The sequence below is a fragment of the Neopelma chrysocephalum genome, unplaced genomic scaffold (genome assembly GCF_003984885.1).
Source record: "Neopelma chrysocephalum unplaced genomic scaffold, ASM398488v2 Primary Assembly neopelma1_97390, whole genome shotgun sequence".
Lineage (NCBI taxonomy): Eukaryota > Metazoa > Chordata > Aves > Passeriformes > Pipridae > Neopelma > Neopelma chrysocephalum.
In genome coordinates this window covers 5,599,258-5,622,494 of record NW_020926031.1, presented here as the reverse complement: position 1 = coordinate 5,622,494, position 23,237 = coordinate 5,599,258, and the positions used below count along the sequence as shown (strand labels likewise).

At 41.8% G+C, this 23,237-nt stretch overlaps 1 long non-coding RNA gene across 1 annotated transcript; it reads left to right on the top strand.

Moving 5' to 3' along the window:
- The first annotated feature begins 1,709 nt into the window (after positions 1 to 1,709).
- LOC113961788 lies at positions 1,710 to 22,670 on the top strand. The gene is made up of 3 exons (XR_003532381.1): positions 1,710 to 1,720; positions 4,229 to 4,232; positions 22,546 to 22,670. It is a non-coding gene; the product is annotated as an uncharacterized LOC113961788 (long non-coding RNA).
- The last annotated feature ends 567 nt before the right edge of the window (positions 22,671 to 23,237 follow it).

Here is a 23,237-nt window from a genome sequence, read left to right as displayed (position 1 = left end):
AATACCAGGCACACTTCAGAAAACATGATTGCCAGAGATGTACTTATGGCCCTAAAGTGCAGCAATCCCCTATATACCCATCATCTCTCCCACAGACACGTCATACTAACTTACAACATCCTCCTCACATACTTCCCTTTACATATTGTTATACAGACTAAATTTGCTTAGCACTACACAACAGCCTCTTGCATGCAAGCCTATACGTTCTTAGCTCATGAGTTTTACTGTAAGTCCCATGAACATTCTGTGAACTTCCAGCTCCTGGATTCATGGGAACAATAAAAATCTCAACAGGGTTTTTAGGTTTTATGGTTGAAGAAAAAAAATACACATAAATATGATCTAAAATGCCTCCAAACCAGAAGGCAAATAAAAATAATCCCAGAAACATTACTGTTATGCTGATAAATTCAGTGATTTTTAAGCTGCCTTCTTCAGGGATCTCATGTATGGTTTTGGGAGGGTATGGTTGGCCACACTTGTGAGAAACACATACTTCTCCACACTCAGGTCTCATAGAACTCTTTCTTTCTAAACCTCACACAGGTGCTTCACAGCACTTGCAGACACTCACTGCCTCAAGATCTTCTGTAGTTTGGGGTGAAAATCAGTCTGTTTAAATTCAGACTGGCCAAGACTCAGCTCCAGTCATTACACATATCTGGGTGAGAAGTGGAGACACTAGGGAAGATGAGAAATGGAGGCTTCGGGGGCTGCTAAGGTTACTTCCAGTTTCTGCTGCTTCTTAGGGTTAATGAGGTGCATGAGATGCCAGAATAAACAGCCTGCTCGCCATTTAGCTGCTGAAACAGTGTGTCCTGCCTTGGAGGAGCTGCTCACACAAGATGGTTTCCAGAGCTCATGTTTGCTGCATTGCACACTGTCCCATTGCACTTGGGGCTTTCAGCTCTAAGCTTGAAAGCAAAAGTCATGCTCAGTGGGGAGATTGAGCTGTCACAAGGAAGATCTGCTGCATCTGAGATGAGCTCTAGTCTGCTGAGAGCAGTCCAAGCCGTGGTGGCCCCACTCTGCCCTCGGCTGCACAGCTGTAGTGTGTGCAGGTGCTTTATGTGCCTTCGTGGAACACAGCCAGCCCATCCCTGCCTCTGTATCTGGCTGGTTTTGTGCCAAGGGGTGACCTTGGTTTGGAGTTAGGTTTGTTTCCCCTGATGGGCTGATTTCTCTTAGTATGCCTAGAGGCAAGGACTGGAACCCAGGGATCCTGCACCATAGACACCTTTGGCATCATCTCCCTCCCATCACTAGACTGTGATGTCAGGGTGTTGCCTAAAGCCCTGACTCCACTGGTCTCCCAGACATGCCTAGATGTGTATAAAAAAATGATATTTCTTAAATGAAGTCTCTGCTCTCCTCTTTTGAGTGCTCAGGGAGAAAACACAGCCTATGTTATGTCCTTTATTCTAAATGGCTGCGGCCAAGTCAGTTGAATCCTTGCCTCCGCCAGCTTTGTCTATGACCAATTTCAAGGGGCAGAAGTCCCCTGAACAGAGAGGAGTGTGTGAACAGCAGCCTCTGCAGGATTTCCTTGCTTTGTATGTCTCTACTGGAAGATGGCTCTCCAGCCTGTTACACTGGCCAGTGCAGCAAAGTAAGAGGAGAGCAGAGACAGCACTCAACTAACTTGAGAAGTACTTCAAATTTTTTGGCTGTGTGATCTTGCCTGCTCTCACTCAGGCCTGGGACAGCTGGAGAGGATGTCTGTGGTGTTCTACTACAGCTGGAGAGGCAAGGGTGATGTGAATCCTTCTCTTCTGAAGAAGAATTTCTCTAAATCCAAAAGGGCACCCAGTATTTTTCTAAGGTCACAGATGTTTTGCAAGAGTTATGAGTGATGGCAGAGACATACTTTGCAGTCAAGTCTTCTGGGAGTCAGTTGGGAGTTTTGGCTGAGAAAGAATTGGAATTAAAGTTATGAATCTGATCCAGAGCAAGTAATGAGTCTGATCCAGAGCAAGTAATGAGTCTGTGGGTGAGGCTGATTCGAGATCTGCACTTCATGGCTGATCCACGTGGGGTCAAATGTAAAAGCAAAAGGGAATTGCTACCAGGACCTCGTGTGGGCTGGGGCAACAGTGCCTTGGGAGATTTCTCACACTGGCTCTAGCAAAAACTTACTGAGGGTGAAGAGAAAACTGAAACAGGCAAGACTGAGGTTCACAGGAGATGCACTCTGTCTGACACCATCTCCCTTCTTCTCTCTCCTTTACCTCCGCTGCATCTAGAGTCTTTGCACACTTTTGAATGTCAAAACTCTTCTTTTTTAACATCCTGTGCCACTGGAGAAAAACTAAGAATTATATAGATAGAAGAGCATAGGACTGGCACTAGATCTAGGCTGGAAATTATTTTCTTAGTTTGTGAGGATTTTCAAAGTACTGGAAAAACTTTTTTTGTTCTGACAGAGGCCAGAAAGTCAAAATCTGAACCATGTTGGTGAACTGAAAATCTGGAAAAGAGCAGCGAGGTTAGGGGTCAAGTGCAGCACTTTGTTTAGACAATTTTCAAATGTTTTGTTTTAGTTCTAGATATTTCTAAATTGTTTCTAGCCATACAATTACCTTAAATTTGGAAATTAAAAGCTACTTTGAAAAGTGGAGGTTTGAGCAATTTGGAGGAGGAAAAAACTTCAAACTGGAAACTTCACAAGAAAAAACTCTTTCCCAGGGAGAAAAACAGTTATAATGGAATGGCATTGCATTATGAAACCCTGAAAAAAACCTGATTCTCCCTGCCCCACAGCTGTCTCTGAAAACGGATGGTGCTCAGCCCTATACTTCCAAGAGTTCATCTTGAGGCAATGCAGCTTGTCACAGATCTCCCTTTTACTGCCCCAATCTGTCCCTAGGACTTTCTTTCCTGCTTGTGGAAGTGTCTATGTTGTCTGATAAACACTGAGCAGAACCATATGTGAGCAAGGTTGCATTATGCAATATGGGAGGATGGGTTACTATCTACGCTTCAACTTGTGAAAGTTCTCCTTTTTGGCCAGGTCTCAAGGAGGGATATTGAATTACATTGCATTTCATTTCGATTAACATTGGACGCTTAAAATTTACTGTCAATACAGGCACAGGTTTTTTCTGCTGAAGGAATTCTTATATTCCCTGAAATTTCTAGATCAACATGAGCCTGCCAATGCCAATTTTTGCTTTACAAGCAACTACTAGATCCTAAGGCTGAATTTACAGTATTATTTCCTTGTAAATGTCAGATGTAGTTTTGGGAGAATGTTCAGATATATCCGATACTGGTCAACTCACCATTTTCATTAGGATGTAATCAAATCAGATACAGCTGAGATCCTTACCCATACCCTTGAGGAAGCCGATTGACAGGGTATGGAGGCAAGCTTTGGAAATAATAGACATGAAAAAGTATAAATCCTATGTTAAAGTTTTATAAGTTTCATTATATAGTGATATTTCTATTACTCCATGGGAGATTTGGATGAATCTATAGGGGGAAAAAAAGGCAGATATGGATTGGCAATTTTTTGCTCTGCTTTAAGTCAGGATTTTCCCTTTTGATTAAAAATAGAAAATCCCTTCAGCTGAAGGGGTAACACTGGACCAATTTGCATTGGAAATTAAACACTTGAGGCACTTTGCAATGGTACCTGATTCCAGTTAATTCCAGCAAGTTTTGAGGCTCTTTACCACCCTTCTAGTCACTCCCATGGAACAAAAATTCCCTTGCTACCCAGGAAATTACCTGTAATCTCATGTTACCTGTCAAAACTCCTTATCCAGAGCCTCCAAATGGGATCCAAACTAGAATTCATTACTGGAAAAATAAGGACAGACTTTTTAGCAGGGCCTACTGCAATAGGACAAGGAGTAATGCTTTTAAATTAAAAGAGAGTAATTTTAGATTAGATATAAGGGAGAAGTTTTTTATAATGAAGGTGCTAAAACACTGGCACAGGTTGCCCAGAGAGGTGGTAGATGCCCCATCTCTGGAAACAGTCAAAGTCAGGTTGAAGGTGTCCCTGCTCATTTCAAGGGCATTGAACTAGATGAGCTTTAAAGGTCCCTTCCAACTCAAACCATTGTATGATTAGTTGACAATCATGAGCCTTAAACCTGTGAGTCTTTTCCTTTGTGTGCTCCCTCCAAGGCAAGGGCACGTGGAAAGAGTGAATATATTATTTCTTTTTTTTTTTCTTTGAAAATACATGTGCAAAATCCAGTACTGCTGTGGTTAGAGAAGTCTGCAGAATAGACATGTCCAGAATCAAGACCAGATTGGCTGTCAGCACCAGGAAAGGATGGGTGTCTTGTGGAGAAGGGTGTTCTACCAAATCCTACTTATATTCACATCAGAATGGAATACTTTTAGTGACTTCAGAGGAGTCTGGATTGAATGACAGTGGTCTTGTATTTTCAAATACAGCCCTTCCTATGAATAGTACATATCACTTAACTAAACTTTAGCTCACATACATGTGGCAGGTTGCAAGCAGTAGCAAGATTCAATGTTCTTCCTACCATTGAAGCACAATTATTTCTGAGGAAACTAAGGTACCAAGGGAGTAATATGCCTGACTGCAGGCAGCTACAAAAGGCAGAGCAAGGCTCTGGAACTGGGAGTGATATTCCCTGTTTTTGTATTCATAATGCTCTTCTTCCTGCACTTCACAAGAAAAGCACATATGAAAATGTGGAAGGACACTTTAGGATCTGTTTTTCTCTGACCCTCTTTCTGGACTACAGATGCAATCTTAAGTACAACAGAAATGAAGTAAGATGGAACCTCATAAGAAAATGGTGTGTAGGGTATCACATGCCCTGTGCATTCACTTACGAGAGATCTTAGCAGATCAATGGAACAGACAGGCAGTACCATTGCCTAAAGTAGCAAGAAGCTGGTTTTCTTTCCCAGCCTTTGGTTGAAAGTACTTGACCTTTATCCTCATATCTTCTGTCTTTTATGAAGGGCCATACTAAATGCTCATTCCTTTCAGTAGTAGGAGTCATGCTTACAGCTATTCAATCTCTAATTGTGTGAAGCTGTCCCCAAAAACGCAGCCTAAGAACTGCCTTTTACTGAAGGGAACAATAAGGCTTAATATAGTGCTTGGAGTGATATTATAGAGTTAGAGGCAGATCAGAGATTAGTACATTGTTTTTGCTGCAGAGGATTTCTTGCTAGGACATTAATAGAAAAGGCTTTACCTAATCATATTGTTTGCAGGCTTGTTTTGTTCTGCCAAAGTGATATGTAAGTCCCTGACTGTCAAAAGGGAGCAAAGTTCAGCTTCCCATTTTCTACTACTGCTGAAAAATGAGCCTTGCAAAGTCTTGAGCTTGGCTTAAAACAAATTTTATAAGCGGGGACATTTCTGTTTCTTGCAGCTGATTTCTGAGCCTTTAGGTAACCTGTGAGTTACATTTCTAAGCATGGGGGCAAGAAGTCTCCATGAAGCATTGACAGAATGCTGGATGAGGCTCACACATAAATCCTGGGATTTCGCAATCTGGACTTTTAAAAAATCACCAGATTTCACAATATCCACAGTCACATTGTGAGGGATGGTGACCCTTCAGATTGAAAAGCATTTTTTCAGGATTGTCTCTGTTGATTCTTAGTTTGGGTATTTTTCTTCCCTTCCACATGTGATCCTCTTTTTCAGAGTCATGTATATATTGTATATATTGTATATTAGGAAATCTAGTTTTTCAAGGCACACCACTCTCTCCTGCTGCTTTTTCTGCAGCTCTTACAAGGCGCAGGATAGCTTTCTCTGTAGCCCTTCTTTCCCACCACTTTCCATACTGTTTCAGAGGCCTGTTGAAAGCAGTTCTTTATTCCCCCATCTGCTATCAATTGCCTCTCTCTCATGCTCTCTCATTGCACCTCGTGCACCCCCGCTTCAGGGACAAACTTTGAGAAGAACTTGCACTCCACTAAAGGCATCTATCACTGGCTAAATCCTTCTCAAACATCACCATTCTTGCTGTATGCAATTTGCTCTTTCCATGCCAAGGTTTGCTTCAGGAAATCCCCCAGATGAATTAAAAATATTGTTTTGCATTTGTTGGGACCTCTCCCCAGTGCTGCTTGCACTGCACAAGCTGAGTTTGGTGCTAGTTGGGTCAAGATAGCTCAGAAAAATCTCATGGCTGGGTATTGGCGCTTCTAAGCCTATTGGCTCACACACATGCTCACATACACACAGAGTCTCTCTCTTCTTTAAACAGGAAACTCAGCTCAGCATGTGGTGAGTAACCAAATATCAGCAAAGACTTTCTTGCATTTTCTTAAATTCTGTTAAAAAGGAAATTTGAGAAGGAGGGAAAAAATCCTGTGTTAAAATAAACTCTTGGGTGTAAATAGGTCAGCACAATCGAGAAACCTAGGTGTTTAATGGAGAGATTCTGACCGGGATTCCTTAGTCACTGATTCAGTTGGAAGAAGAGAAGCTTCATGGTGCCTGAAGTTTTTAAGAAGTTTGAAAAAAAAGTTCAAAACCCAGCAGATATTGTGTGGACATGGGATGCAGGCCCATGATGTTAGCAGGCACAACTCTTTTCAAATGTATTGGAGCTGTGCAAGCAGTTTGGCTTTATCCATGGAAATAACACAGGTGTAGGTTAAACAAGGCCTGATTCATTGTGTTCAAGGCCATAGGGATTTTTATGGTTGTCTGGATGGACTCTTTGTTTGTGATTCATCTGTGAGGTCTGCGTTGTGGCAGAGTCATAGTTCATTTTTTAGAAAAGACAGATATCATATGTTGATTCAAAGTCTTCAAGAGGCAGAAGACCAAGTCCTTTGGTTGGACTAGCCAAGGGTTAATTATCTCTAGCCGCCTGACTATATATCATTCTGCTTTTTGCTCCTTGTGATTGCCCTCTGCCCCCATGGCATGGAAGTGGGTTTGGTGTGCCTGTCTCTCCTCAACCTCACTTGCTGTATAGCCAGCTGTGCTATTGCAAAGTGAATGCTGCTTTTGTATCAGAGGTGATCAAAACAGAATGAAAGCTTTGGACAGCCACAGTGCTTCCTGTTCACTCAGTGACCAGCCAGAGATGATGGGAAACTGAGCCTGATACCCCCCACTGAGAAAGGACACAAAACTGGAGCATACTTATGCAGTCTTCTCTCCTGAAATTCCCAGTTTTGCACAGGGAACATTTCACAAATACAGCTATTTGCATGTCATCCTTCAATTTTGAATGAAAAACTCCTAGAAAGAAGCTTGATATAAAATATGAGTCCTTTATTATGCAACCTGAGAGGGTCTGGTGATTGAATCTTACTTCCTCTTGGCTGAGGCAGATGCTTACCATGGAAGTTCTGCAAAACAAAAGAGAGCTGAATGTTGACATCAAGGTTTGGCCCACTGATCTCACCAAAAAGAAGGTATTTCCTGTGTGGGGGGCAGCAAGAGCCATGTAGTTCATACAAACTCCCATCAAGAATATATGATGCTGTTTGCAGAAAATCATTACCAGATGGCACAGCGATGGTAGGTGTGTGCAAACCCACAGGGTGCAATAGAACGGATGAATAACATCTCTCTGCGGCACATCGAAAAGTCAAGGCGATGGCAAGCAGAGATCTTGCTTCACACTCTGTCGTGCTCCATTCTGCCTTTGTGCTGGACATGGATTCTGTGCAGTGGGGAATGTGTCATGAGAACAGCTATGCCACCCAGGGCTTGAAGCCTCTACGTTGAGCCTAGCAAAGGAGAGTAACAGCAAGGACAATTAAATCTTGGTTGGCCTTCTGCTGTGCTCAGCACAGAGGAGGTTTCTCTGGGTTCGTTATCACAGCTCTGATTCATAACCTTGAGTGGAAGGAGGCCAACAAGCACAGCATGCTATTCCTCTGAGTGAGCTGTTTCAGCTAAATGGAAGCAAAAATCGCAGCATGCTCTCCCCGAACTACTCAAGAGGTGCTCTGAAAGATTCATTAAAATGTTGTTCCATTTTAATGTCTTTTGTGGTAAAGAATGGGTCACTCACATTGCCAGGGAAGTTAGTATATTACAATGGTATTTCACCAAATCCTGGCTTCTGTTGTCTGGGTGGAAAACAAACAGCCTGTGTATTCTGTGAAAGGTTTTAGTAAGGTAAAAACCCCAACAGCTTCTGAGGATGGCATGGGACAAAATAAATTCTTTTTCAAATTTGGTTTTCGAGAGAACCCTGAGTCCTGTCCTTTCTGGAACAGGTGCTGGTCTGGGAGCTTGGGGTCATATCCTTTTCCCTACCGGGTGGAACAGCCTCTTAAACTCAAGGTGGTGGTAGGAAAATGACAGTGCATTTCTCAAACACAGGCTCTTTTTCTGGCCACAAATTTTCCAAGATCAAGGCCATCATTTTTGTAGGTTTGTTAATTTCTCATAATGGCTTGACTAACAACTTATACCGATTAATTTGTGCATGAACTACCTCCTGTGTATGTCCATGAAGGAATTTGCAACTTACACCTGGTGTGTCGTGTATGTTACAAACTTTTTTGATGGGGTCATTACATCTACACTTCTTCAGAAGACAAAAAACACAAGATGACTGTGAGCAGGGCTTCCTATAATGTACTAATGTATGAATGTACAAAACAGACCTATTGGTGAAACTTTACTCACAAAATGAAGGGTTCGCAGAAGGTTTTAAAGGATCTTTTATGAATGGGAAGCATTGCTCTCTTAACTGGAGGAGGCACACAGCCTGATTCACTGAGAAAGCTGCTGATTAAATGATTAAAAGAGATTTTGTCTCCTGGCTCTTGTACTACAGCTAATTTTCTAGTCACAGATGAATCTCAGTCACCTCCCAGAAATGCAGAAAATCAGAGTTTTCTTCTTCTAAATTTCAGCCTTGTACAACAATTGAATTCCACTGGTCTGAGAGGGATTTGGGGAAAGCTTTTAATGTTCCATATGGCTTTAGGATTCAAGGAATTTCCATGTAATGAAGTACTGTCTTCTGGACTTTTCCCTTTCTGCTTTATACTTAGCAGGCGGTATTATAACACTAGCAGCTTGGAGCAGTTTAAATTTCATATTAGAACTGTAGTATCTGAACTGAAATCCCAAAGGGGATTTTTATCCCTTTTCTTTTCAGCATGTGTCAATGGAAACAGTTCTCTGAAGGTCAAGAACAAGTGCTGTCCCTAAATATAAAATTCCTTTGGTTATCACAAAAGTGGTGTTCACCACAGGAAGGGACTGGACTTCTGAGAAGGGTGCAAGTTTTGATTTCATAAAGTTTTATTTTGCAGAAGGGTCGTGGACAGAGTCTTGGAGACTGGTAAGAATCAGGCAGATATTATCGGCCCACAGCAAGGTTTTATGTTCCAAGGTTCCTGGCATGTAACCTAGGTCCTTAATTTCCATGCTACTGATTCTGGTATTATGTTAAATAAAAACAAGAGTAAAGAAGACTCTTTATAACCATGTTTTCCATTGCAGACATAAAGCAGATCATGCAGTTTTGTGTAAAAGGGGCAAGCATAGCTTATAAAATTCATTTGAGAAGGACCGGACTGCAAGGAAACTAATTTCACCACTCATCAGTAATATTACACTAGTGTAGCATCACCTCTTTTTTTATTATTAGGAACACAAAAATCCAGTTGGCTTGCTTGTATGTGGAATGGCCACCTCATAAATGTGCTGTAATCCTTGTCATGAGAAATTTTTAAAGGCTCTTGGTGGGAGCTGGCCACAGTTTTCTTTTCCACTTTATTTTTTTTAACTCACAGGTTGTAATGAAAATATTAGGGTATTGGTGTTATTTTTTTCAAGATTTTTATAGGTTTTGATCTTTTAGAATTCTTCAGTTAACATTATCTAGAAATAATATGGTTTGAAATTTTTGTTTTTCTTTCTTTCCTTGCCCAATTTTCCTCCTCCATCCTGCTCTTTTTTTTTTTCATGATTGGAAAACCTCAAATAGTGGTGGAAAAGACCTCTAAGAGTAAAGAAATATATAGGGAGAAAGATCAGTTACAGGAGAGAAGCCTGGGTCCAGATCCCTGCTCTGCTACACACCTTCCAAGGGAGTGTGATCGAATGATTCTCTGGCTTAGATTTTAAGCACAAATTTGAACATGCATTTAAACCCAGACTTACCCAGTGTTCAAATTATCTGGAAATAGATTTAAGAGAGCTCCTGAGTACAGCTGGGAAGAAGCTCAAATCAGCCTTTAGAGGAGACCATGGTGTATTGGCCAAGGTTCCCACCATTTGTCAGATATCTTTCAGTCTTCCTATGTCCACCACATAGCACTGATGCAACTGATGCTCCTTCCTAGATTGCAGTTGGTGCTGGCTCAGGCAGCTGACTAACAGATGTGTGGGTGTACCTTTTGGGCTCCTGGTGTTATCTCTCCATCAGACTTGGACATTGCTGTCCTGGTTTGTGAATAGGGACATAAGGTTTCCTTGCCTCAAAGCAGTATTTTGAAGAAACAATAAATAAAACCTGGGAGGCAGTGAGATGCTGCATTGAGAAGAGCCATAAAGCAGCTATGACAGCTCCCTGTTGTCAAGGTGAGGAAAATGCTGTGCTACCATTACCTAGAAGCCCACAGGGAGCTGAGACGGTTCTTGTCAGTTTTCTGGGAGGTCCCACTGGCTGGGTCTATCAGATCCTCATGTTCTGTTATGAAATACAGATGCTGATGCTTGGAACATTTGTCTCCACCAATCACTGACATACAGGTGCCACATGGCCAGCCCTGAACCAAACAACTACACTGCAGCAAGCAGAGATTGAGGTGAGTCTTTCAGGGCAGATTTAGCCAGACAGTACCCAGATGACAAAGGGAGGTAGTCCAGTGGCAGAGCCCCTACTTCCTTTCCTCACATGCCTTGGATGAAGCGCAAAAATGTGTTTGGAATTTCTTCCTGAGCCAAGACCTCTGTGTTTGTCAACAGCTTTGTTTTGTTGACGGAGCAAAACAGGGAATGGAGTATCTCAAAGATTAGCAACTGAGCTACAGGGATAGCGTGGGCAATGCATCCAGCCACCGAGGAAGGCTGGTGCAGGTGGAGTCTGAAGACCCAACTCAAGGAGTTCTGCCAGATGCTGATGAGAAGAAAGGTGAATGAAAGTGAAATATTCTGTTTAGATTTTACACAGCATGGAATTCCCATAGTGTCAATCTTCATCTATCTGTTTGTGAAGGCCACTTGAAGGACACCGTAGGGATGAACCAACTCTTAGCTTTTTCTCTGTTGGGGTGAAGCCCAGTGGTGCAGCAGCAGAGGAAGCCTCATCTGGTACTGAACACTGCACTGAGTATAGGGGGAAGCAGATTCCAATTTGTATGCCTCTCAGTGGGCTTTCTTTCACAACTCTTAAAATTCCCATTAAACCTTGCTGTGTTTAAACTAAGTGTTGAAATCAGCTTAAGAAAGTTAATCCATTGTTCGAAAAAATCATTGAGACTGTCAACTTGATGTTATGTGTATTCATTCAAGTTCTAAAGCCCTGAAAAATAGAGCTCACAAGTGAATTGGCTGCTGACCCTTAACTTCAAATGTCATTGCTTTTATACTGTAATATGAATTATTTTCTGCTTTACAAACTTACCTCATTCACTAAAGACCCTGCCATGCAGTGGATTTTTCGGATATATTGGTGACGAATTGTGCTTGTTCTGGAAAAAAACACGACTCCACTTTCTAGGTCTCAACAGCTGTCATTTTTTCCCAAGATACATTAGAAAGTGTTTCTGGAGTCACAGATGCTTGTTCTGAAGGATAGGTTTGGTGGTCCAGGGTCCTGTGAAAGGGTGCCTTGGTGAAATTCTCCACGGGCTCAGTTTCAGCAGTGATCGGTCTTTGAAGGAAGAATTTCCCTTACTGTTGCCCATCAGCAGAAAAATGCTAATTGATTTTTGAAGCCTCTGTCCCTACTGTAGAGAAAGGCAACAGATGGCGGAAAAAGGTTTTGTTATCTTTCCTGGTAGTTCATTTTGCAGTCTCCAAGATCCATCTGCTTATAGGGAGTGGGGGACATTCGGAAAGAACATCTGTAAATATCCCATGTCATTACACTTCCAAAGCCAATGGCAAAGACCTTGGCAAGATCCAGGGTTTTCAAACATGAACCTTTTCTGCAAGTGTTTAGACAGATGGTTTGCTACTGTATGGAGCATCTTCAGGGAATTTACTCCTATTCTCAATGTTGCAATTACTGTAGGCTCAGGGCTGGCTGTCTCCTGCTGAGTTTCTGAACAGTGTTTGTTTTTGCTTGATGAAATTCTGTCTTAGATTTTTTAGTGATTATATTATATTGTGTTCTGCCAGGCTTTGAAATGAGATCAAATTGCTTTTCCCTTAACATTCACTTGCAAAACACATGTCGGCCAAATCTTGAAGTTCCTACTTGTGTACCAGTCACCCACTGAAAGTCAATGGGACCTTTGCCTGAGTAAGCACTGTGTGAAAACCAAGTGTGAAGGTGGGGGGCATTTCTTGGCTGCAGAATAATAGCTTGCAGCAGCAAATATTTTATTTTCTCTGAAAGAGGTAGATGGGTACACTGATGAGATACTTCTAAGACAAAGGTTGGCCAGCCCATGGTAGAAGTGGGCACTAGAGCTGAACAAAAACTGTTCTGCAGTTTGCCAAAATATTTATATTTTTTAAGTTGATTTCAGTCTGAATCAAACTAGAACTTCAAGGTATTTTAAATGCAAAAGTATTTCAAATTCAAAGGTATTTCCATTGATTTGGAGAATCTGCTCAGCCAAATTGACAACTTCTGTTATTTTTTATGACAATCTAGCTGTGAAACTGGTAAGAGACTCCATTTCACTGAGCAATTGTGGAAATCTGACTCCAGATGCGTTAAGAATGCATGTCTGGGCAAAAGTCTTTTAGCTGGAAATATGTAATACAAAGTTTTTTGTGCTCAGTTAATGTGTTTTTAAATTCAGCTGTTGTAACAGAAGCATTCACTAACCTCTAATAGACACAGTACAGATCAGATCCCAACACTTTTACTTGCCACATAGTGCAAGGCTGAATATGAACTTTGAAATTCTGGCCCTTTGTGAGGGTGTTTGCAGTGCAGTCCCCTGGATTTCACAATCAAAGAACCCTTAAAGAGCTGCCATAGAAGCAGGTTTCTCTCAGAACCATTTCTCCTTTTCGAAACCAGGCAGACTTGACCACACAGAAGGGATGAAACTCATTGCTGAGAAAATAAATAGCACAAGACTATTTAGATCCTTGAGAAACAAGCTCGGTGGTCTTTGCCCTGGTCTGTTGAGGAGGAAGAATAGTACATTTTCTTTTCTATTCCAAATATTTAGTATATCTCTACACACTGCAGTCACTGTCCTACTGTCTGTATTAGTTAAAGCAAATAGGACTGATTTTGTGTTCATGTACCATATATGACTGCTGTGATGTCAGTTAAGTTCACATCAGTATTAAACTGGTGTGTTAATGGACTCAAGTCTAGATGCTGGTAAACAGAAGGTTTTGGGGTCTTTAAAATTGAAATACCAGCTACTACAGTGATTTAATAATTGTAGAAGGCAAGTTTATTTGTGTATAATTTTTTAGATTTTTCAGTTGAGTCTAGGGAAATGAGCCTTGATTTCTTGCAGAAAAGAGGATTGTGTGTACTGTGTGTGTCCCTGACACCTTTTGAATTCTTTGGCTGATTTCCACTAGATTTGTCAGAGAAGTATAGATGTCTAAGATAAGTAAGCCTCTGAAAGCAGATGGCTAGGTGAAAGAAAATTTTGCTCAGAGGATCTGACAGTAGGGAAAAAAGCAGAACAAGAGTGCATTTTATTAGAAATGAGGGAATCCATATGGGGGGAAAACCCTTACAGGTGTCTCAGTCACAATAAAATTTTAGATAGTCACTCATCCATGAGACACAAAGCTAAAGGAAACTGATTTCACTGATCCTGGTGCTTTTATTTTTGCATCATAGTTTTATTTGCATTCAAGTATTGGTGTAGGAATAAGAAAACATCATATTCTGGAAAAAAAACAAAACAACTTAAGCATATAAGTGAGTATGAATTCTTTTAAAAAGAACAGTGTTTTCTTTGAACAGAGAGCTGAAGCAGGTTCTGAATAACTGGGATTCAATAACAGTATGTTGCATGATATTGGGTAAGTATCCTCTGTTCTTCCATTCTTGGGGCCATTATGAGTTTTAAAAATAGGGTTATTGATACTTAAATGGTTTGGAAAGTGTTTTGACTGCTGTAAAGAAATGGTCCCTAAGATATGTGTAATTAAAAGCTCTATGTACTTTAAAATCTAGTTTCTTACTACTATGGCATTGGACTGTAAGATCTTGGAGTTACACTTTTTCTTGATATATACAAGAATGGCCACTTTAATTGTTGCTGAAACCTGAATAGTCACAGAAAGAGTGAGCTTCTCATAATGCTCTCCTTTCTACTACTTTATGAACAATAAAGTCATACAATACAAGAAATAGGAAACATTTTGATTTAGCTCTTAAGCAAGAAAAGTTTGAATATATTGCTGATCTCTATGAAGTGGATGAATGTGGATGTATAGTCTTATATACAGGAGAGTTTTTGAGCTTTGCTACACTTCTGCTAATTGGATCCATATTGGCACAAGGCATAAGAGATATTTCTGTCAGATACTAAAATATATGGAGGCCTGGAACTCTATGTTTTATGTCTTTCCAAATCATTTTTATAATTTCTTTTGTTTAAATAGAAAGTTTGAGGAAAATTCTTTCCAGAACTAATATTTCTGGGAGCTTTTAAGGAACACATAAGGCTTTGGTGACGTCACTAAAAACATTAAAGATGTGTTTGAGTGAGGGTTTCTGGAAAGGTTTAAACCATGCAGTGCTCTATTCAGATGTAGAGGAAGAGTCACGGAATGGCTCTGTTGATTCTCCATGTCACTGGAATGTGATAGAGTTTTATACCATGGCCAGAACCAAAACCTAATTTTCTCTACCTCTAAAGCTCAGGTGTTGTAGGTGTTGAATGGCAGAGAAGGGTTAAGGCTGAACATACTCTGAAAGATGTACCATGGCTTTGTCCCAGATCTGGTGAGGAAGCCACAATGGCTTGAGGAATAAAACACACAATTTTCTGGGTGAAGATTTAGTCCAGTTCAGAAAAATTATTCAAACATGTTCTATAAATAAATTAATCAAATACTGGCCAGATTCCCCCCAAATTTATGTGGTGACATTAAGGTCAGCTGGGGCCCAATTAACTTGTGTTTGCTTCCCGGGGTCATTTGATCTTGGCAATTTTCATCATTCCAATAAAATTAGGTTTGATTTCTGGTACAGAGAGAACAGCTGTGATTCCAGGTCTTCAACTTTGTCTAATTCCAAGGAGCAATGTGCAAACAAACTAATCATGTGAGATCTTAGCAATGAGCATGGGTTAGTGTGAGTTATGCACATCAGTAACTTGTGCAAGAGAACTAATTAGGAGCAGATGCTTACATTTTCCCAATGTTTATATGAGGAGAACAAATTGCATGCTGGCAGAAAAAGCCATCTGTAAAAATGGTGTTCCAGCCTCATAATTTTAATGTTTTCCTTGTATTCCTAATTTGCATGTACAAAATAAACTGCAGCTAGAGATATTCAATCAGCAATGGGTCTGAGTGCTCAAGATCTGGACCATGTCACCCAGAAGTTCTGTGAAACTATTACAGATTCAGCTGAAGATTTGATGTCCATGAACCACTGTTTATAAAAAAAAAATTGTATATATTTTCTTAAAAAATAGCATGCACAGAGCGTCTTACAAAAGAAACATCAGTAAAAAATGTTTTTCTTCTCTGATTCCCTAGAAAAGTAGTAAGAATTTTCTGGTAAATAAATGCTTCACTTTCTTTTTTTCTGTTCCACTAGACAGGAGAAAATAAACAGGTCATTAAAACATTGTTGTCATGCAAGGGAGTAATGTTCTCCAGGTATGAACATTCCCTCCCCTTTGCAGAATCCAACCTCTTTTAAAAATAATGAATACTAAAGTGTTTAGGGATCCTTTTGTATAAATCGTGTATGTTCCACACAGTGAAAGACCTGCCCATTCCCACAGATGTCAGCTGGGACATAAAAGCTTGTTTTGGCTGCACTCACCAAGTCCCCCTGCTGTGGGCTAGAATGCTTCCCTGCTCCACCTGTGTGCTGCACTGATTGATGGAAAACCAGACCACAGACCATAGCCTAGAGAAGCAATTATTTGTCTCTCAAAGTCAGTCAACTGTTGCTCAAAACTGACTTTCCAGAAGGCCTGGGAGAGGAGCATTATGGTAGCACTGGGGTTGTTTTTGGGAAGGTTATCCTCTAGGGAAATCTTGGCCCTACCAATTGGGCTGCATGGGCATGCTTGACTGCCAGGTCTTGCCTGTCAAGGTCTAAACCAGTTGCCTTTAGCTCACTGGTATTACTTCAGTACTGCTGAACCTGCAAGGGAGTCACTGAATTTGACTTCTTGAACATCACAGGCTCCATTTTGCAAAGTTACTCCTGGATGGAGTTCAGTAATGTGTGCTAGCAAAAAGTATCTCCTCCAGGGTGGGCTTCAGCAATGATCGGAGTACTTCAAGAGATGGAGACATCCTTCAATTTTGTAGGTAATTTTCTTCAATGTGGACTAACATGTCTAAGGACAGATACGGACTAAAAAAACTAAAAACAAAAAAAAAGTATGGCTACATTTTTATGGCTTTGATTTCTCAGCTATGGGTTATGGTTATCTTTTCTAGATTAAAAGAATCTGTTACTGACTAATATATTCTCTATCTGAGGATACTTAGACACCAAAACCAAACCATCATTGAATCTTCTTTTTGAGAAGCCGAGTATGTGGACTTCTTTAGATGCCTTGCTACAGGACAATATTTACTGATGAAATGTTGGGCACTGCAGTGTGTGGACTTCTGCTTATCATGACATCTCTAAAGACCTGTTTTTTCCAGCCCTTAAACCATTTCAGTAGTTTCTTTCTGTTTCCTTACCAAATCCAGCAACGTTTTCTGAAAAACACTCAAATTGACAGCAATGACCCAGCATGCAACTATTATAGACATGGGGAAAATCATCTCCTTCCTCCCTCACATCTCCAGTTGCACCTTGAGCCATAGCATTTGCTATATTTTGCCAGAGGAGCATGCTTGAAGTTTAGGCTGAGCTTATGTGCCCTGACTGTATAGTTCTTTCCTCTTGCCTTTTCATTGCTCTGCTTGCCTGCTTTCTTCCAGTCTATGGAACAAGTCTAAGATTTCTGAGGTCTCAGGAAATGCCTGTCTGTCATTTCTCAAATAATTACATTTTACCTAGACATCTTTGTTATCTCTAGTCAGTTCTGTTTTGTTTAAATGGTCGCACCCTAACAACTGATCTAGCTTTTCATGTCTTTATTTTCAGATCATTAAGGAAGGTGCTTAGTAATGTCCAGGCCAATATCAGTGAGGCAGCTGACCTTACTACCTGCTGCCTCCTGCCATGCCCTAGGCTGGTTTCTCTGAGGTTAACTACTTTCCAAGAGAGGCAGTTCTCCATTTCTCCAGCCATTTAGTATGTGCTTGTGTGGTGCTAAAGTAAATGGAGAGTCCCACTGTGTCAGACCTTCCTTTAAGAAGATCTAAGTGATAGGCTGGTCCCTGAGGGGCTTGCAATAAGATGTACAAGAGTTTGGAAAGCACTTGCCTACATTATGCAGAGAGATCAACACCTTGGTTTCCTGGGCAGACACTGCCATCTGCAACATTAAGGAGATGACTCCTGTTATTTGTCTGACCTTTGGCTGCAGCTGTCAAAAGTAAGTAGATTCACTGGCCAGTCTGAATGACTCAGAGCATCCCAAAACTGCATCAGAAATGCTGCCAGCCCTGCTGGGGATTGTGGTGTTCTGAGAGCCTGCCTAGGAGCACTAAGGTGAGCCCAGGCCATCCCTGTGATCACCCACAGAATTCAAGCAGGGTGCTGCTCTCCTGTGGCTCACAGTGCTTTTGTGGCTGGTTTCCCTGTGGGTTAGATCAATGCTTTTCTATTGATGCTGACTGAGTAATACCTCAATGCACATCATCTCTGCATTTAACTAGTATCTCTAGTTACTCTTTTTCATATTACTTTATTCTCCTTAATTTCCGAGTCTAATGTTGGTTTCCTTGGGATGGATTGCCACTGGGCTTTCAGGGATGTAGATCAGGTCTTTAATTCATCCTTTCATTCTTAACTCTTCTACAGCTGAAGTGAAGGTTTTCAAAACCTCTGGAGAGATCTGTTTGCTCATTTCTCAATTAATTAATTTTTTCTTAGGCAGTCTTTACATTTTAGCCTGAAACACTTTTTTTTTCCCTTTCTTTTTTTCCTCAGGAGCAAAGCAAGGAGGCAAATCAGATATATTGAATCTAAACCAGAGGGTCTTATACCAGTGCTAAATCTAAACCAATCTTTCTACCCTCCCATTCTTCAAAGGTTCTTTTACTCAGGAGGAACTTCATGGGAATCAATGGAATTGCACTGAGATGTTCTGAAACACTGTGATTTTTAACAGGGAGGATTGACAAATTTAGAAAACTTTGCTAGGTGATGTAGGAACTTTTGAACTCTCAGGCCTTCAAAGTGTTTGACTCTAAACCAGATACCTTGCATCGGCCATGTGTTGGTGAGTCGATGTGGAAACCCCTGTGGAAAAAGCCATGGCCAGCTTCAAGCATTTCAGAATAGACTATTATAAAATCCCATGCCTTAACATCTCTGGATAACAGTCACTAGCATGGTTAGAGCTAGTCACAGCCAGAATTTTGAGTGAAAGACCTCTAGGACAGGACATGTGATTTTTCCATTATATGAATAAAACGCCCAAAAAAATGGTGCTAGTTGTACCAGTACCTCTCAATAGGTTCCAGTGTTATGTTGGTTAGGCTCCACTTTGCAGGCATTAAGTTGGATTCTCTCAGCTGTCTATCCTCATTTTCAGCGTTTTTATTTCCATTTTAGGACATTGTGGTTCAGTTTTGTCATATGTTCCTGTTATTGTTTTAGGCAAAGGCAAGAGTTGGCTGTCTGAGGTTTGTCTGACCTCTGTAAATACAGACATGGCTGAAGAGTGATAGTTGCTGAAAAGGCCAAGAGGAGGAAGACAAGTCAGGGTTAAGTTCATAAGTTGGTTGAGTTTAAAGATCCCATATGTGGGGTTTATGGAATGATGTTTTTCAGTTTTAAAAGATTTTTATTAAGTTTTCACAAAATACAAATGAAAAGTCGTAAACAAAACCCAAGATCCTGCTCAGAGTTACCCTGAAATAAATCTGGAGTAACTACGGTGGAGTCAGGCAATGACTCCAACTTTATGTTGCAGGGGCTAAAAGGAGAGCCTGACCCCATGAGTATATTCAAACGTGCAGTTATAAAGTATGCAATGTTCTCTTAATAATTTAGACTAAGAAATTTACAGGCTGCCATTCACTAAGGATTGAGTATAACCAGTGATGTTTTGATTTAAATGCTCTTTCGGATCCACGTGTCATAAGAATGGAATGTGTCCAGTGACCCATGCAGATTTTCCTGTGCCTGTTATCAGAGTCACAGCTAGTGGTCCCCAGGCAGCAGGAACTTGTCCTCATGACACCTCAGTCAAACAGGAAATCATGATATTCTCTGGAGAAACTGAGGTACAAGGTGATGAGAGACTTCCTCAGTCACCAAAGGTAATTTGTTGTAGGGTGAGGGTAAAACTCTTACTGACTTCACCATGGCCAAGATTTCCCCAAGGTCCACTGGGGACTTGGGGAAGTGTTGAGTTGGAGAGGAATCATCAGGGCATCTGCTGTCAAGACGTCAGGTCAGGATTTTTCTATTGGTTTTAAAGGAATACTGAAAAACCTGTGTCCTTGCCTTTCCACCTCTGTTGCTCCATCTGTTCCAGTTCAGAAAGAGGCTTTTGTCAGCTGTGGCATGACCAGGCATGGGCTACCTTGGCTGATAACACCTCCACTGCTTTTACAGGCCAGGTACTTGACCTTTTTTTGTGCTTGCTGGTCTGGATTTGGTTAGCATTATTAGAGGTTTTTTTCCTTATTTCAAAATTGCATAAAGACTATCTTCTCTTGAATCCTTGCAGTCTTTTCCTTGACACCAGAGGGATCTACAGTATGTTATGGAGGGTGATTCTCCCCACAGAGCTAAATTAGAAACTGAACTCCTGGCCCTGTTGCACTGAAGGGAAGACTTGGCAGCCAAGCAGGGATTTCACCCAGACACCAGCCCTTTCTTCTGAGCGCTCTGCTCTGCAGGATGTATTCTTTCCATTACAGCCTCACTCCAGGAGTCCACAAGGGCACTGTGAGAAAACCACTGTTGTCTTTTCCATCAGATTTAGGGTCTGCAGTGCTCAAGCCATGAAAGCTCCACAGAGGCTGGGCAGGCAAATCCACGGAAATCAAATGAGAATTTGAGTAAAGCCTCTGGTTAATAAGTCGTTCCCAAGTCCAATAAACATAACTGGAAATAAATTGCATCCATACATTTCAAAGTTTGATTTACATTAAAATGAAAACACAAGAAAGGCCTGCCATTGACAAGTTCAAACAGTGCAAAATTCTGCACAGTTTGTGTTTACCCAACCATAAAATATAGCTCAAATATTCCATTGAGATATAAATAAATCAATAATAGTACGCTACTTGTGATTTATCTTGGAGTCATTTAAAAAAACAGATGATTGTTTTCCTGTGCTGGTAGTGTGGGTCTATCATAAAAGCCATCACACATACAACATTTTTCTGTTCAAGGCCCCAGCAAAATGCCTTCTGACAAAGGGACTCTTTTCAGAGTTCAGACAGCTTTGCTTCTGTTCAAGCCTCAAGCTAGCCAAGTTCCTCATGTGCTCAGTATCTGAAATAAGACCATCACTCAGCTCTAGATTTAATCTCTGGATGGATTTTTGACAAAAGGCATTCAATCATCAAGCCCTTTAGTACCAGAATCATACACCCCCTGCCTGCTGGCAGGAGCAGTGATTCAGAGCTGGTAGCATTGTTATTCAATAAATATTATTGGACTCAGAAGAGAAAGGAATTCTCCCCCAGTCCCTATGGCTCCTATGGCTTTTGGCAACATTTCTGAGGTGAATGAGTCATTAACAGCTGCTCGGGAAGGGAGGGAAGGCTGAGCAACAGCATGCCATGGTTTCTAGCTGGGCTCCTCCACCCTTCCAGGAGTTCAAGGCTTTTTTATTCAGCCCAAGTGTCCAAGGTTATAGAAGAAACTTTGGTGCTCCAGAGTGTGTGTTGGCTTTGGGCTTGGCTTAAGTGAGGAGGCTCATATGATATTTGCCAGAATAGTGAGAAGACCTCTGGAGATCATCTAGTCCAACCCTGTGCTAGAGCAGGTGAGTCCTGAAGAACTCCAGGGATAGTGATTTCAGGGCCTCTCTGGGCTCCCCTCCAGGGTTTGTCCTCTGGGTTGCTCCTGCAACAGGGACCAGACAGAGATGGATTTACACACCTACTATGATTGGGAAAACTCCCAGAGTGAAAAAGAAAGAATAAAAGTTGTGTTTTTTAATCCTAATATGGCAAGCTCTGGCCTTCCAGGAGAGCCCTCTCCTGCCAGGGCTGGCAGCCCTCTCCCACCCCTCAGCCTGGTGTGGATAGTGTCTCATTTTTTGGGGGAGGAGGCAAGAATTCACTGGGAAATCAATTCAGATCCACAATCTGTAGCAATAATCAGGTCAGCAATTTATCAGGTCCAGACTGATGTGGAGCCAGATTTACTTTATGTCATTCCAGCTAGGGCCAAATCTTTGCTGCACTTAGCATTTGCCACCAGGATCAAGACATTTGCCCTGATATCCCTGCTGGGTTTCCCATACCCTTGGCCATCAATATTAGTTCCCAGAACACCGGTATATTGTGAAGGAGCAAGATTCAGGATGGGAACAGTTCCCAGGCATGAAGAAAAGCATACAGCAATTGGCAGGACTTTATTATATGGACCTTACAGTTATCATATGGACTTTACTGTTATTATGTGGTTTCATTGTATTCACACTACACAGTGGTCGTGCCCAGGCTTGCCATGAGTTTGCCTGCTGCCTGCTCCCTGCTTCCTCCACTCCTCCCCCTTTTGTCCATGTCCCTATCTTGGTTAAGCAAGTTAAAAAGGGTTTGTTTAAATGGACTTCGAGGAGGACAGATCTGTGTCTTCCAAATCAGTTTGGACAGCTGCATCTGCTGAGTGACTCTTGCCGGGCGCGGTGGCGCGCGCCTGTAGTCCCAGCTACCGGGGAGGCTGAGCCCGACGGATCGCTTGAGCCCAGGAGTTCTGGGCTGCAGGGCGCTGTGCCGAGCGGGCGTCCAAGCTAAGGCCGCCATCAATATGGTTGAGGTGTCCGGGGGGAGCTCCCCACCAAGGCCACCACAGCTGAGGCAAGGGCCAGGGCCCAATCCGCTACGGGCGGGTGACCCCCCTACGACGCCGACAGCACTGAACTGGGAGTCTAATTGAACTGAGGGGCAGCAGCCCCGGACACCTTTTTTTTCTTAAAGATCCCACTCCTATGGTCATGGTTAAGGCATGTCGGAATGTGGGGTCTAATTCTCATAAAGCAAGACTAATAGCTGAAGCTTTAGCTAGACCACAAACCTGTTTTCACTGTGGTGAGACAGGACATATAAAAAAGAACTGCCCACGATTAACCACAAAATTTCAGCTTCCAAAGACACCGTGCAAGCGATGTGGCAAAGGCAGACACTGGACTAAGGACTGCCGCTCCCGCACTAACATCTACGGAGAACTGCTGCCCCCGAAAAAATCACCCGACTTAAGGAGAAAAGTGACTTTTAATTCAATGCCAGATCTCAAACAGTGCACCTGTGAACTGTCAGGAAACAAGGCAGCAAGCTCCAGGGGTGCTGTGTTAACACAAACACCCCCTCAACTGCGTTCCATCCTGCATAACCCATCCCTTCCACAGGATCTCATAGTCCACAGAAGACCACTACCACCAAGCTTTTAGACACCATGGAGCAGTGGCATCTCAGGCTGGAAACAATTTTTTTAAGGGGGGAGTCACTCAGCAGATGCAGCTGTCCAAACTGATTTGGAAGATACAGATCTGTCCTCCTCGAAGTCCATTTAAACAAACCCTTTTTAACTTGTTTAACCAAGATAGGGACATGGACAAAAGGGGGAGGAGTGGAGGAAGCAGGGAGCAGGCAGCAGGCAAACTCATGGCAAGCCTGGGCACGACCACTGTGTAGTGTG